A 6,848-nucleotide genomic window follows, 5' to 3' on the forward strand; every position below is an offset into this window, starting at 1 on the left:
TTTATTAAATTCATTTACTGAACGGTGTTCTTCTGTTTTTTTTTTTTTTTTTTTTTACTATTCATTTGGAATACTTGAAGTCCTTTAGCTAGTTAGGGGAGTTATTGGTTTGTCATATTTGCTTCCTTAGTTGAAAATTCGGCTGAAGCTGAACAAATAATCATTGAAAGAGCTCACCCAGCAATCCATTCTACACAAAGTACAGAAAAACTCAGGCAAGTATATATTTAGATATTGAACTACCAAGATGTCTCTAAAATTCTCTTAACTGCCAAAAAGAAGAAACATCTCACCTGGAACGACAGTAAAATATATTTTCACAAGGTCTACCACTGCTAATCAAACAAGAGAGGCAAAAGCTTTCCCCTTTTTGCACCTATCTAATTAAAAAAATAAATTCCAAATGAGATACCCTAACTCCCTCTTTTTCATCATAATGGCTCCAAATACACTGTTGCAATGGTCAAAAAAGCAAGAACTGCTTTTGTAAATGCATTTAAAGAGATACCAGCTGAAAAAATCTCTAAACACTAAGTGTAACAGAAACCCAGCTCTAAAATTACTACCTGATCTGCCTTCATTCACTTTCTTTCATATCTGAATGTGTAAAATAATTTGTTATTGAAATTTTGATCTTCTCCTGCTTTTTCAATGGGTCATATTGTTCTGAACACTGGTTTCTAGCTGATTCGCTAATAACCCAACTTTCCTGTGAATCATGGCTGACCTAACTTCCTGTGTCCACACTTTACATCCTCTTCAAGGGAAGCAAACACCTCACAAGTATCAAGAGGTGTGACTAAACTTAACTATGGCCCGATGATCAAGATTACCAACCAAGGTCACTGAGTGAAAGAAGAAGATCTGACGATTGGATGGGAGAAAGGAAATTCACCCCGGGGATCACATCACTCGCCCTGCTAGACAGGGGTCCAGGGAAGTAAATAGTGTGGGAAGAAATAGCCAGGAAATTGTTATGGCTAGGCTTGTATAGGCCCTAGGGCCGATAGCCTAGTACCATCCTATGAACCTACAAGAAAACGTGAACTCTGCTCATCCTACAGCCTACACACAGGAACATCTCTAAAGAATGATTCACTAAGGGGCAACTATTAATGACTTTAGACAATGGAATACTTGTGAATTAAGTTTATCTCATCTTGAAATTATCCCCCTATATGTCACTAAGATGTAGTTAGCCTACATTTTAAAAATGGTGCATATTCCTTAGCTAATTACATTTAGGGTGCCTACTATATCTGAGTTCTTCATGCACCCTAACTGTTAGTAAGGGAGAATATATAAAGACCAATCTGAGGAGGTTCAAGTACCTGAACAGTTTGTCATTTTGTCGGCAGTTCTACTAGATTTACCAGATAAAAATGTAGATGTTAACCCAGTAGGTGCTGGACAGATTATTTCTAGGCTTCGAAGAGAAACTAATTCTGCCTATGATAGGTTCAAGGACTATTTTTAATTTGTATTTGTATTCTAGATAAAAGACTTTTCATAACTGCTTAAAAAGGATACACATAATGAAGTACTAACCAGAAAAAATGTCTGTTTTCACTGTAGAATTTAATGCTTTACTTATGACAGTATAATTATCCTATAAATAGTGGAGTTTAGTTCCAACTACAGCAATGTCATGTGATATTTGGAGTTATAACTTTGAGACCTGAAGTTGTTTTCGCTAAAATACAAGACACTAAGTATTGTCTAAATGATTGGACATAATATCTCTGGGCTATTAAACCTGTTAACATTACCAAATCAGTAGTATGACTTTACTTTCTATAAACAGGCGATTTTAATTTAAACACTGTAGCCATTTGTTATCTGCTTAAATGGAAATGACTCTTGGTTATATACTCGAGATTACAAGTCTTTCTGTTTCACAACTATGTACATATCACTATCCAAATGGTTCTGTCTGTTCAATTAAGTGAACGGTCCGTTCAGATATCCACTGACAAATTCTTTTATAATACTTGTAATTATAACTGACTGAATTTTTCATATCCTGGAAAATAGCACTGGATATGATTTGAAGTATGTAAGAAGATGCATTTATATTGTTATTAATATGTAAACATGTTAAACATGTTATTATACAATGACTGGCCAGTAATATTCAAAAATGACCACACTGATTGGTCAGCCTAACCAGCGTGCCTGTTGTAAATCCGAGAATATACCAAAAGAAAAAGGTCTGGTTGCCCAGACTTTTTTCCATTAGTTTATCTCATAAAATTTTTGCTTTTCTTTCTTTTTTTAAATAAATTTACAAAACCAAAGACCTCAAATGAACAAGATGGTGCAGAGAAAAATGAGAGGATAATCCGGTACGTTCTGCAAAACTAAACAAATGTACCTGATTATCCTTTTATTTTCTCCATCCCAGCTCTCCTGAACGTTAGACGTCTCCTGGTTTCTTTTTTGTTTAAAATAAATACAAAAAGCAATGCAGATCTTCCTTTTTCCATTGTTTTCTTTGCATGGTACTTGATGTACTGCGTAAACATGAGAACACAAGTCCCCATACACATGTTTAGTACATCGGAAAAGCACCAGAGTACTGGAAAAACCAATAAGGGTATCATGGAGGCATTATACAAAGACATTATTTTAGAAAAGTAAGTATTTTTTTCTTAAATAATGTCATTGTATAATAGCAATAACTGACTCTGTGGTGTGATATATTGAAGATTTACCCACACTTGGCTTTATTTAATCACTCAGGCTTGACCCTTGTGATTAAACCACACTAACCATGGGTAAATCTTCAATATACCACACCAACATCGTCGGTTATTGGTATAGTTCACCGCACTATTGTTGGTGTCCATGTATCAAAAATTCAGGTTTGGAAACATGTATTGTGATTTACTCTAAACTAACACTTTTTCATGAAGATGTTACATGTATATCAAGTCTACTAGTTAGCACATGTTTACAATGTTTAACCAGCCCTTATAGATGATATTTTGTCCTTGAGAGCCATTTTAAGCCTAGCCAATTATCCCTTGTGAGACTCAAACACTGCACTTTGTGTTTGTAAGGCAAACACCTTAACCATTAGGCCACCCTCCCAACTCTTTCTCTCTTTTATCTTTCCAGCTCTTTACCTCATACTCTTCTTCTTAACGACAAAACAGGAGCTAAGTGATAGGTTCTAAGTGTGTTAGGGAAAATGATACTAATCTTACCCTGTTTACATAGAGTTTTATCTTAGAGACAATTATTATAAAATAATTCTACAATAGAGACCTTTTGTATCTAGACCTATACCAGGTTTTACCATTTCTGTCTCCTTCTGCTATTCAGTGCTTCTCTTCTGGGCTAGATTGATATGTGATTAGGCACATGGTTAATGCAGGAAGAGTTATGTGCTATTTACTTACATATATGGTTGAGTGTCCTGCCTTTAGTGACTCAGTATTTACTCTGAATAATTTACCCCTCCTTCCCAATGTCCATATGTAAAACTCTTAAGTGTGGGTTATTGATTCTTGGAATGTAAAGGGGATTCAAATGGATAGCAAAAGAAAGTTGTTTTCCAATTTAGCTTTCAGATCTAAAGTGAATCTAATTCCACTACAAGAGACACATATGCTTCCTGAACAATGGTCACGTGACATGGGGGAAAAAGTGCATTAAAACAATTATTGCAGCTGGTAAAAAAAACAAACACTGTGGGAGTCACAATCATTATTAAAAAAAGACTATCAGGAGGCTATTCTGCATTATGATGTAAACTCAGAAGGAAGATGGTATTACACGACAATAAGAAGCCTACACTTGGATAAACTCCGAGTTTATCCGAGGATAAACTTGGAGCTTTTCTCCCCGGGCCTCCGCTGAAAATGGACATGCATCCAGTCGGACTATCCCGGTCAACAAATGTAAAATAAAAATAAAATAAAAACTGATACTAGTACTAAATATCTATGCTCCTTGTTCTAGACAGCAGGAATTCCTCATGTCCTTATATAAGATATTAACCCTATATCCTAATTATTATTATTATATTCTAGAGGAGACTGGAACACTATTCAAGACCCCACATCAAACAGGACAAACCTTGGAAAACTCATATAACACACAGGCTACTACAGCCATTACAGAACTAAAAAAATCCAGTGAAGCGAAACGTGAAGACACAGCTCCGTAAAAATGCAAAGTTTATTGGATTCCAAAAGTAAAATAGACCAGCATAAACGCTTTTAACAAAAATATTCACAAGACAAACAGCGTTTATATTATCAAGAGAGGTTTTATAAGATTCAAAATATTTATTTATTTATTTATTTATTTATTTATTTATTCATGAAAGGATTATTAACATGTATTTATGTTATATAAGAAAAACTATACATTCCTACAAGATGATAGTATGAATTTCTGAATCTTGCTCCATGAATGGGTATTTGGTAAGGTAAATGTAATTCAGAACCTGGTTTTGGTTCCCTCTTTTTTTAATAATGATAAAACAAACACATACATTTTTATTGTCATAATATTCTTTTGCTGCTATGTCTTACCTAAAAGGGAGGGAAATAACTTATTTTAAACAATTAACTAATTAACTGATCAATTGAATAATGATGTTTTACTATAAAAATGGAGAGTTGACATGTACTGGTCATCTGATGAAGTCATTTAACCTGACGAAAACGCTGTTTGTCTTGTGAATATTTTTGTTAAAAGGCGTTTATGCTGGTCTATTTTACTTTTGGAATCCAATAAACTTTGCATTTTTACGGAGCTGTGTCTTTACGTTTCGCTTCACTGGATGGTTTGGTGTTAACAGTGGTTTTGGCGTTTCTGGCATTTGGTAGAACTAAAAAAATGACTGCAGTCTATTTGACCTCTACAACTTTCAAAATGGAAATCTACTGAAAGATAAATACACCTTTTACTCTCATTGTCACAAAACATGATCCTAAACTGGCTGCACAACATGCACCCACATATGTGGAGGCTCTCAAAAAAAACAAAAAAAACAAAGGAGACCTCAGAGGTAAAAACACATGCAAACTCCATAACCCTCCACACACTGCATACCATGCATAGTCCACACACATGTGTCTCGCAACCACAAAGGCTTAACCATAAACCCAACATATTAGTCATAGGAGACTCCATTGTGAGACAAACAGATGTACCTGTCACCAGGCTGGATAAGGAGAAAGCCACGGTTAGTTGTCTGACAGGTGCCAGAATCCATTATATCACACACGCACTGAAGTTTCCCAACAACAAGTACTGTTATGACTCTGTCATAGTCCATGTTAGGATGAACGACTTGAGATGTACCTCTCTGGACTATATGAAGAGAGACATGATCGAGCTCACTGAATATGTTTCCCAAGCAGGTATGTCTCTAAACTTAAGCAGCATTCTACTGTCACCAAGAATGAGGCCAAAATACAAACAGAAAATGATTGCCTTCAAAAATCGGCTTAGTTTCTGGTGTCATTCCAGGGGGATCCAGTACCTGACAGCTTGGGAATATATGATCAACAGACCACAATGCTTTACTAGAGATGGCCTGCATCTTTCACACTTGGGCTTCAGGCTTCTATCAGAGACCCTTGCCTCAACCATACTGCTTTTTTTAGGAAATGGCCTGAGGTCGATAAAACCAACACCAACATTTCAACAAAACACAAATTAAAGTTCATGCTGCTAAACACTAGGAGTCTAAACATGAAACTGCTCTCATTGCAAGCATTCTTAACCCTGGAAGATACTGACATCTGTGCAGTCACACAAACCTGGTTCCAAGCTGTAGGGAGCACCGTGGCCTTACCTGGTTACTCATCCTATTATACATTCGGACCCCAAACTGTGGGCATCAAAGCCAAAGGAGGTGGAGTTTCAATATATATTAAGGACACACACACTTCCAGGCTGGTGAAACAGTATGACACACAGGAAACACTCCAGGTGCAGTTAACCATTGACAAGACCCTTATTCAAGTCATAGCTAGCTACAGACCCCAAAATTTCATAGGTTCATAGGTTCATAGGTTAGTACTAAGCTAACTGCCCTTGCGAGCCATTTTAAGCCTATCCAATTATCCCTTGTGAGACTTGAACCCTGCACCTTGTGTTTGTAAGGCAAACACGTTAACCATTAGGCCACCCTCCCAACTCAAGATGCCCACTGCACCTATCTGGAGTTCTTCGAATCTATCAAGATTCAACCCTTTACCCTCATCCTGGGCGACTTTCACTACCCAACCATAGACTGGAAAAACTACTCATGACAGAATGCAAATGCCCAGAGATTCCTCAATTTTATTAATGCAAATGCCTTGAGACAGCTAGTTGATACCCTCACAAGAAGTGACAATATGAGTAACCACTGCAGGACCCCTACAGTATCATCCTCCCTAGTAAGAGCCTACCATAAAGCAGTCACATTCAAAGTCAGCATCTCCCCTGACCCCCTTCTAGCTATGGTCAAACAAAACAACGTCTCCAAAGCTGATTACAACCTCCTGAGGGATGGTATTAACAGCTTCAAAGCTTCCTCCCCCTTTGTAGGAACTGGCACCAATGTCCAAATCTACACCAAAGTACTATATGAGCACTTATATAGATGTATGGAATCAGGAATACCTGACAGGACAAAATCATCCTCTGCAAGGAAGAGTAAACCTGTCTGGTGAGCATCTGCAATAAATAAACTACATAACAAAAGGAAAAAAAATGTTGTCCAGGACCAAGAAGGAGCAGGTCCTGAGGATGTATTAACAGCTTAAAGTCCTCCTAAAGCCAAGTCCAAATTACACAATCTATAGAGCATTATAAGCATTGTATGGAATCAGATCTACAAA

Source organism: Protopterus annectens, chromosome 1.part1, assembly GCF_019279795.1.
Source record: "Protopterus annectens isolate FY-2018-M chromosome 1.part1, PAN1.0, whole genome shotgun sequence".
In the NCBI taxonomy this organism is placed as follows: domain Eukaryota; kingdom Metazoa; phylum Chordata; order Ceratodontiformes; family Protopteridae; genus Protopterus; species Protopterus annectens.